The sequence below is a fragment of the Alligator sinensis genome, unplaced genomic scaffold, assembly GCF_000455745.1.
Source record: "Alligator sinensis unplaced genomic scaffold, ASM45574v1 scaffold389_1, whole genome shotgun sequence".
In the NCBI taxonomy this organism is placed as follows: domain Eukaryota; kingdom Metazoa; phylum Chordata; order Crocodylia; family Alligatoridae; genus Alligator; species Alligator sinensis.
This window is the reverse complement of record NW_005841951.1, coordinates 1,290,105-1,299,377: the sequence shown is the minus strand read 5'-3', so window position 1 is coordinate 1,299,377 and position 9,273 is coordinate 1,290,105. Positions and strand designations below refer to the sequence as shown.

Sequence of the window (9,273 nt, the reverse complement as noted above, 5' to 3'; positions counted from 1 at the left end):
GTTATGTTTATTTTTATACTTATTTTTGCCCAAAATCTGTAGTTGTCCAGATTCAAAATACAAGCAGTCTTGACTCAAGTACTTTCTAAAATAAAGACTAACCAGTATTTAAAAAAAAAAACCAAAAAACAAAACAAACAAAAAGAACCGAAATAAAAGCACACTGGAAAAAATGAAACAGAAAGGAGTCAATGTAGAACATTGCTCAGAAGTGAGATTTTGCACTTATATGCCATGTCCACATGTGCGTGGATGTTTGGTTCCTTGGGGACAAGTAGCAGCGGTGCCCTTTGTGCCGCCACTGGTTGTCCCTGGGGAACGCCTGTGCCATGTGCCCTCTGGCCCACAGCAAGTTACCCTGGGTGGTATAGGGGACGCTGGGGTCAGCACTGTGCTGGGCCCAGCAGCCTCACCTGGGGTCCTGGGGACCTCCCAGGGCTGCAGCAGCAGCAATCCTGCTGCGCAGAGCCTGGTCATCAGAGGAACATGGCTCTGGCCAGCCGAAATTCAGTTCTGAACAGCACATGCTGCCCCTGTGTGCACTGCTCCGCTTTTTTTTCCCTGCAGGTTTTTTTTGACAAGTCTGCAGCACCACGTACCGCATGGAGCGCTCATCTGGACGTGGCCACATAGTCTATACATAGCATTACCTGTTAGAATAGCTTCTCCCCTCCATCTCTTGATGCAAATGGCAAAATTAAAGTACATAATTTTCAAAACTGCTCAGTCTTGAGCTCATTCTGTTCCCAATGAATTCAGTGAAGCTTTACTGTTGACTTCAAAGGCAAAGCTGAACACTTTTAAAGTCTTACCCTAAATATATGTTCATACCTTAAAATTTTATATAGGAAAACTGCAGCCATGAAAAGATCTGCTAAAACAGGATCTCACTTCCTTTGTAAACAAATAAAAAGGAAGATAAAATCTGTTGCTATGTTATGGAATAGTTCTATTAACAAGTTTTCTTCTACTCAGAGAGAGAAGCGGGCTGGAAATTATCTTCACTTAAAGGTTGACATCTGCATAAAGAGGCAGTAAAATTTAAAATAACTTCAGAAGCAAGAAAGACTAGGGGCTTTTAGAAAATTATTCTGAAACCAGTTACAGGGGGAGAAAAGGTAACAATTTGCCAGAGACTTCCATGAGTGGTAAAAATGGAATCGTAGAAGACTCATAGCTAATGTAATTTTGGGAATATGTCCATGAAGGAAAAAAACAGAGAAGCAAGAATTTGAGGAAAAGATGACCTCACAAGCCAGTACCTCAAAATTAATACAGAGTAGTCTCAGAGAGTTCTTAGGCATTCCCTGGAGTTTGGAAGTAATTTTAAAAGTTCTGCAAACCTAAAAAAAAAAAAAATTATTCTCTCTCTTGGTCATAAATGTTGTCAATTACACACACATAGCAGTAAAATTTCCACCTGCATAAATATCATATCCAAATATTTCTGTTGACAGTATTTTACATTTTGTAGCCCCTTGTGCATGAGGTTCCAAATACAGTCTAGAAACATCAACAAAATTAAACTCTGCGTAACAGGTGTATCTATTTCAGCAAGAGGCATTTTATATAGTAACATAATTATTAGTTCTCTTGACACTGATTGCATTTTTAAAGATTAAAAATATGCAATGTACCATTTTAGACCAAGTACTGAAATAGATAAAAATCAATGGAGCTCAAACTTTTAGATCTGTGAGCCAGGTGCTTGTAACCCAGCTGCACTTTGGCCACCACTCACTCACCTCTGGTAGGGCAGGGGGAGATGGCTGCCAATGTCAGAGGGAGAAAAGAAGAGAGCTTTCCTTTAGTAAATAGTACCTGTCATTAAGGAGGAAAAGGTGGGAAAAAGGGAGGGAGAGAGTACATAGTGCTTGCCCTAGAGGAGGAGAGAGGATCTGCAGCACAGCAAAGGGCAGGGGAAGAGACTTGCCAGGCCAAACTGTTTGCCACCGATCCCCCCCATTGTGAGGTGGATCCAGTCATCCTGGGCGCTAGGTCCAGCCCACAGGGCACAGATTGAGCATATCACTGGACTACACAGTAGAGGCTTCAGAAGACTGAAGATATTTGGGAAAAATCTCTGTCCTAAACCCTTGGTTTTATAGCACATGCATTATTGGCTATTAAATAAACATATCCTATAAACAAAGATTTCATTTAGAAAAAGCCATTGCTTAGTTAAATGTAACATTAGAAAGTGCAAACAACAGAAAACTTAATACTTCAAAAATGACTGATTTAAACACTGCTGTATAAAGGCTTTCAAGTTATAAAAATACCAAGGAATAACCAGTCCAACACTCACAATTTTGCTTCTCAAAGGCACACAGGATTTGCCTAACAATGAGAAAGTTCTTGTGAAAATAGAATTCATTCTATTTCAGGTCTGTGCAATGAACCATATGCAGCCTTCAAGTGGTTAACAGCCCAAGAGAAGCAACTGTCGCTGCCACTGCTGCACAGCAGAGGAGGACCTGAGGAGGGGAACGTGCCACTGGCACAGCCCATACAGCAAGCAGGATCCACCAGTGTTGCCTGGGAGGCTGGGCTGTGTACTGCCAGTGCTGCCCACACAGCAGAAGGACCTTTGTGCTACAGGTGTAGCCTATGTGACATGGACAGATCCCTGGAGGCCGATCCCTGAAGCACATGGCCTGGCCAGGGTGCAACACAGGGCTAAATGCCAGTGAATAAGTTAGCCCTAATCTATCTCATGACTGTTTTTCAGCAGTCAGAATGGTATACCGATGCCTTCCTAATGTTAGCAAAAGTAGATTGGTTCATGTAGGTAGTAGTGGTAGTATGATTTAAATGAGAATAAAGCATCAGTTGTTAAAAGCTTGTTTAAATCTGTCAGACAAGTCTGAATCTTGCTAATCTAGTTCACAGATAAAAATAAGTAAGTAAATAAAGTAAAATCCATTTAATCAATATAATCCTGCCAAGATCTTAAAAAATCCTTACTTGCATTAAAACGAATAGCCATAAAAGGGAAAGGATTCAGAGAAAAAACACTATGGTTTTCATTTGAATTAAGTGCAATGGATTCAAATGAAAAATCCTACTTTCATTAGCAAAATCATGATCAGCTGTGCATATGGTAAGCATGCATACAAACAGTTTTACAAGACATTCCTAGGCAAACCAATTTTTAATTCTCAAGTCAACTAAAATTAAAGTTCTACAGAAATACCTATTGTGTTTGCTAATTTCATGAAATTATGGCAAATTTCTGCCATCAGTGTGTTTTGTTCTTTAGTTTTCTCCTGGAAAAGCAAAATAGTAAAAGGAAAGTTATGATTTCCTATGTATATGATTATAATTAAATATTACATGTACCTAAATATGTAATTGGCAAGATATTAGTAATTAATTACTCAAGTTTGTTTTCCTTTAGACATCACAGGAAGTTTTATTTTAGGGTGGATGATAAACAAGTAACAGAAACAATTCACTCTGTACATCTTTAGCATTCAATAACTGCCTTTCCCATTATGTACAAACCCACATATTAAAAGAGGATTTGTGTGTGTGTGTGTGTGTGTGTGTGTGTGTAGGGGGGAGTACAAAAAGCTAAACCATTAATATAGCATACTTACCATTGTATAATTCCAATATAGTACTATTATAGCGTGACAAAACAGAAAGAGAACAGAGATTGTGCAGGAAGAAAAACAATAGTTCAACAACATAATTTAAGGACAACTGGCCAACTGCAGCATCTAAGCCACATAATGTGGCACTCCCACTAAAGTATTACTTTATCTGTGGGTTTTCAAGGTTTCATACAAGATGGTTTGTAATATTTAAATAAAAACCAGTTGTATCCACCGGTTGTCTTTTTTTTTTTTTTTTTTTTTTTTTTTTAAACAGAAATTGCATAAACAGGCTTAATATTCTGAAGAAGACTGATGTAGCTATAAACCTCAAGTAAATACATGCTTAAGGAAGTTTTAAAATACACATTGCCTGTCAGAACCAAAATGGCCTAATGTAGATTTAGGTTTTTTTAAGCAGAGCCACTCCAAATGCCCAGTGTATGCTTACTAGGCATTTTGGTCCACATCCTTAATAGGCACACTACAAAAGTAGTACATTTATCTAAAAGTGATATTAAGTATAAAAGCAATATGTATATCTTACCATTAAATCACAATGGGCTTAGTACCCAATTATGGCAACCCCCTGTTGTTGCTGTAAGTGCCACAACTTTCTTAAAAAACAAAACAAACAAACAAAAAAAAACAACCCACAAGTCTTAATTAATGTTGAAAATGTTCATGCTCTATATCTGTCCAAAAGTGAATCACTGTTGCTGAAAGTCTGAACAGAATCCTTCAGATTGCTTTAATTCTGGGGGAAGGGTATGTTTTGCCATACGTAAAAACAAAACAAAATACCCCTTTGCTCCGCAATACTTAACTAAAATGCTGCTAGTCTGTATGTACCTTTCACGAAGGACAATGTCCATAAACAAGTATGAGAAACAAGAGTATGTGAATGATGTTATTATCAGCAACTAAAAATAAGCTACTAAGCATGCACAATAGAAGATATCAGTAAGGTTGTGCAACAAAAAGAAAAACTTTCCTGTATCCTTGTGAGAAGGCATTTAGTAGAACTTGCAGATTCGCTGGAATCTGACAAGCCCTGAACTGTGTGCATCTTCTTTCAAAAGTGCACACTTTTAAGAAGTCAGTATTAACAATATGTATTAATCAGTTGTAAAATATTAACCTTTAAGACTTGATAATGAAAAAAACATCCTTATCCAAGGGACCTAAGAAAGGTGCTTGGTATCCAAAAGCTTGTCTATATTTTTCCCAAATAAATGTGTGGTCAAGTAAGATATGCCACCCCCCAAAAAAGTCCTTGCCTCTTGCATCCTTATCCAAGTAATTTTTACTGGTGTGACTAGTTCAATCTAAGGCTCTGGTCCTGCAAAGCCATACATAATTAGCCCCTTTGTAGTAACCCCCCACCAACTACTGCTATTCTCTTGTAGGCCTAATAAATGGACCTACTTGGGGTAGGTTGATAGTACTTGGATTAAGGGTGGGATCACAAAAGGTCTATACACTGTTGAAACTCCATTTCAGTGGACCGAGGCCCAAATTCAAAGCACTTATTAACTACATGCTTAACCTGAAACTAGTACATAAACGTCTGACTGCCTAAAGTAGGTCTTAGTGCATAGACACATGGGAAACTAATCACAAAGTAAACCAAGGGCAGGACTTTACTGCACATCAGCTGTTCCACTGTAACTGTCCATAAACATCCTTACCCCACAGTAAATGAAAGCTAACCCGTGGAGTAAGAGCATGAAACCGCACGGTAAGTGACCATGAGTTAACTTTCTTTTACTGTGCGATAAAAGTATTTAATAGATTTAAATAGATCTATAATAGATCTAGATAACAGATTTATTTTTTGTACCTTTTGGTCCAAACTTACTGTGGTTATTTTAAATTGTCTTAAAAATCCATTAAGATCAGCTCCTGCTGAGAAAGGAAAACATTTCAATACTACAATAACCATTTGAATGCAGCATCCCTCAAAAAAGAAATCTAAAATTTCTGTTTTTTTAACCTTGTAAAATATGTTTTTAAAGTGGTGCCTTAGATTTAGAAAAACAAGCAGAGGGTTATGAATAATAAATAACTTTCCAAGTTAAAGGAAGTTTCTTCAGACAAATATTTTTCCATTTCAGCCCAGCTGTAAAACATTACCAGGCTTCTGCATTTCCTTGTCTACATAAAGTAACATATTTTGGTCTGCCAGCTTCATTTTAACAATCATGAACCCATCTAAAAGCATACAATCTTTTATATTATTATGTATGCACAAAAAAGCAGAACTACCTTTCCAAGAAATTAATGTATTTAGTGAAATAAGTTTATTGCAGAAGGAGAGCTTGGCTGCTGTAATTTACCTTTAAATGACAAATCACTAAAGTTGTAAGCTGCACTTTTTCCAATACCTGAATTTTATGGAGATCATTAATACCATCTACCATTGAAGTGGCATGGCTTCTCTCCCCCATGCACTTTGCAGTTCACTGTTTTCCTAATTTGAACTGGCCAACAATTAGTGCATTTATATACAGACTTACAAGTTCAAAGGAAAAAAAAAAACCCTAAGCTCATGTGAATGTGATGATGTTAAAATTAAGGGGAAAAAAAATCTCTGTACTGGTGCTCAAAGCAACTGGGATTAATAATCTTAAGAACCAAAGCTGTTCATCTGAAATATCCTTTTTACAAAGCATATACTTCACAGAGCTACACAAGTACAGTACTATTAAATATTTACCTTTCATAGGTCCTACACTTCAGCTGAATATCTGAACACCCCTACTGGGTCCCACCTATTTACTTTTTAAAATTCAAGCTAATAACAGCAATGAGTTTGCACCAATTGTAAACTGAGAGTTAATCACAGTAGCATCCCAGTTTAGGAAGCCATTTCTGTGGAGGAACTTGTAATGCAAATTTAAACTGGCCTTGTATCCAGTACAAACCTGGACACTGGCAACTACCAAAAAAATGTTATTGTGCAGTGTGTTATGTTTTATGACATTTCTATAAATAGGAAAAGTCCTAGCGAAGGCACAGTTATACTGGCAAAAAAGGATGTGTGTCAATATGGTTTATTTTACGTGGGGAACTAATTTTAAGATACACAAGCAAAAGCACCTCTTTTACTCATAGAAGCTGTACTTACACTAACAGGGGCTTCAGGTAGACACTGAAAAAACTTTACTCATATAGGCCAAGCCATAGAGTAACTTAATCGAAAGGTAACTGAGCCCTGGCAGCAGATAACAGCCGAAAAATGATCTACATTCAGTAGCAGAAGTAGGTAAAACCAGTACCTGGGAATCAGTTCTGCAAAACAGCAAGAGCAAAGACAGGGCAAGAAACATCTGTGAACAGGCAATGGGAGCACAGCAGAAAGGCATTGATGCAGGGGAGGTAGCTTCAGCCAAGCTGGCAGTGAGGTGGAACCACAAAGGATACAATATGGCCACTGCTCTGAGGTGGATAAAACAATATCTAGAAATTATGTAATGATCAAGGCCTGAATGAATCCAGTTCCTCGTCTCAATACTGTTTATATGAAGTTCTTAGAGCGACTGCTTCAAAAACATGCCATCTATATTGATACATTTGTATTTGACTCAAAACTAGTGTTAATTTCTCTTGCTTGCCAGAAATCATGGCATCCCATTATTTGTTGGGCTAGATATCTTGTAGTTTGGATGAAGTGTCACCTGCCACTAACCAAACTCCACATACAGTCTAACAGGCAACACCACTGCATATTGCTCACATATCACCCACGCAGCTACCAGCACAACACAAGCACCCTTTGAGATTTCCATTACAGTTGAAGTTTAAATGGAAAATGCCAGTTTAAGTCTTTAATTAACTGAAAAATATACAATGTTTTTTAAACCAAGACTTCATTTTTTTATTATGTAAACTTCAGGAGCCTTTTGATTACTTGAGTATTTTCAGGCAACTGGAGGCTCTCTACTCACAGCCAGTTGTTGAATTTTTTTGTGTTGATTTCATTCTCAACTGTCTTTTGGAGGTCAGATCAGCAATAAGCAAGTAAGTGAAAGTTTTCATAGTATTTTAAGCATTTACCTTATTTTCCCCAGTAAGACATCTGTTTCCATGGAAAGAGAAGCAGAAACAGGCTGAACAGCCAGAAGCTTTTCAATTTCAGTTGCTAGCTGCATTCCCCAGTTCCGCTCCTGTTTCCATGACAACTGATGTAGCATCAGGAAAAACAAATGTACGGCATAAACAACAGCTGAGGGCAGAAAAAGCTACTTTGGGAAAAATGACCTTTGTACTTTAAAATGTAAGTAAACTTAAGTTACTAAGTTAGAGTCATGGTCCCAGACTTCAAACAAGTAGTCCTTCACTTCATTAGGGATATTCCCAAAAGTATGGCTTGAAGTACTGGATCCTTAATTCATAGAAGAAGCATGTGAAGACTCATCATTAGTCAGCAACATTTTTTTCATATTTTTCTATACACCTGTGAGACGCACATGCATGCGCTCCTGTACACATATTTATCATCCATATGCTAACGTGGGCCAGGATACATTAATAAATGAGCATGTCCCAGCATTAAAAACAACACTATTTCTCTCCTTCACTGTTCCTTCCAAGCAAATTTATGCTTCAGCTGCCAAACACAAAAAACAAAGTAAATACTAGTGTTTTGCACTACCCAATAATGGTTAAAGCCATTGGCTTGGGAGCAACCAATGATAGGCTGCTGATAGAATAAGACAAGTTTACTTTAATCAAATCTTCACTGTATTTTGAGATGTGGGGCACATCCCCTACCCATGCACCATCCATTACCCATTCTCCTCAATTGTGCAGAGTTCTTGGTCCCAACACCTGGTTCCCAATCTCTCATGAACTACTCTTAACAGGCTTGTTTTACTATGCATGAGCAGGAGGGGCCATCAGAAGGCATAGACCCTCAAGATCATATTACAGAGATGACTCTCTCAGTCAGGCACCCCACAGTCTTTGTCCCTAGAAAGTGCCTTGAATGCAATTTTGACAGAAAGTATCTCTGTCCCAAAGACAATTCCCTTCCCCCTGCTCTGTCCCCGCCCCTCAAGTCCTTTATATGACAGCTGCTGTCTGTGTTGCAGAAACAGACACTGAGAAAAAATACAATCAAGTGCCCCAGGTGCATCCAAAACTAAACAGTATTTGGTTACACTCAGCTCAGTGTTGGGATATGCAGAAGATGGAAGACATCAAAACAGTTCCCCAAAATGATGTAGAAACTTACAGGTTACCAAGCAAGTACAAAAGGTCAGGATTTCATAACAAAGTTACAGGAAAATATGACTAAATATAAACATATGACTAAAATAAGGACCAAAATCCATAAGCATCTGATCTGATTATAGCGTTGACACAATTTTTTCTAGTTGAAGTGTGGCTATTTAATATAGTAGCATCTTAATATGCAATCAAGACAACTAATTACAAATAAAACAGGCATATTACCTTAGTGACTTGTTCATATGTGTATTGGGTCTTTCTACTTTTTACACCCAAGTAAAACAAAATTCTGCTTTATTTTACATTACAGTTTGGGGTTGTGTTTTTAAGGACATAAGAGTTCATTTGGTCAGCTAATCCTGGCAGCCACAACATGGTAAGAAGCCATTCAAGAGTGATTCAAAAGATGCTTGGGAAAAAAAAGCTAAGGATTTGTATA

At 37.8% G+C, this 9,273-nt stretch overlaps 1 long non-coding RNA gene across 1 annotated transcript in view; it reads left to right on the top strand.

The window, feature by feature from the left end:
- Positions 1-4,703: 4,703 nt before the first annotated feature.
- LOC112549732 overlaps positions 4,704-9,273 on the top strand; it is a 7,066-nt gene continuing 2,496 nt past the window's right edge. Inside the window, exons 1-2 of the long non-coding RNA XR_003093233.1 lie at positions 4,704-5,340; positions 7,673-7,878. This is a non-coding gene — a long non-coding RNA (uncharacterized LOC112549732). The remainder of the gene's footprint in view (positions 5,341-7,672; positions 7,879-9,273) is intronic.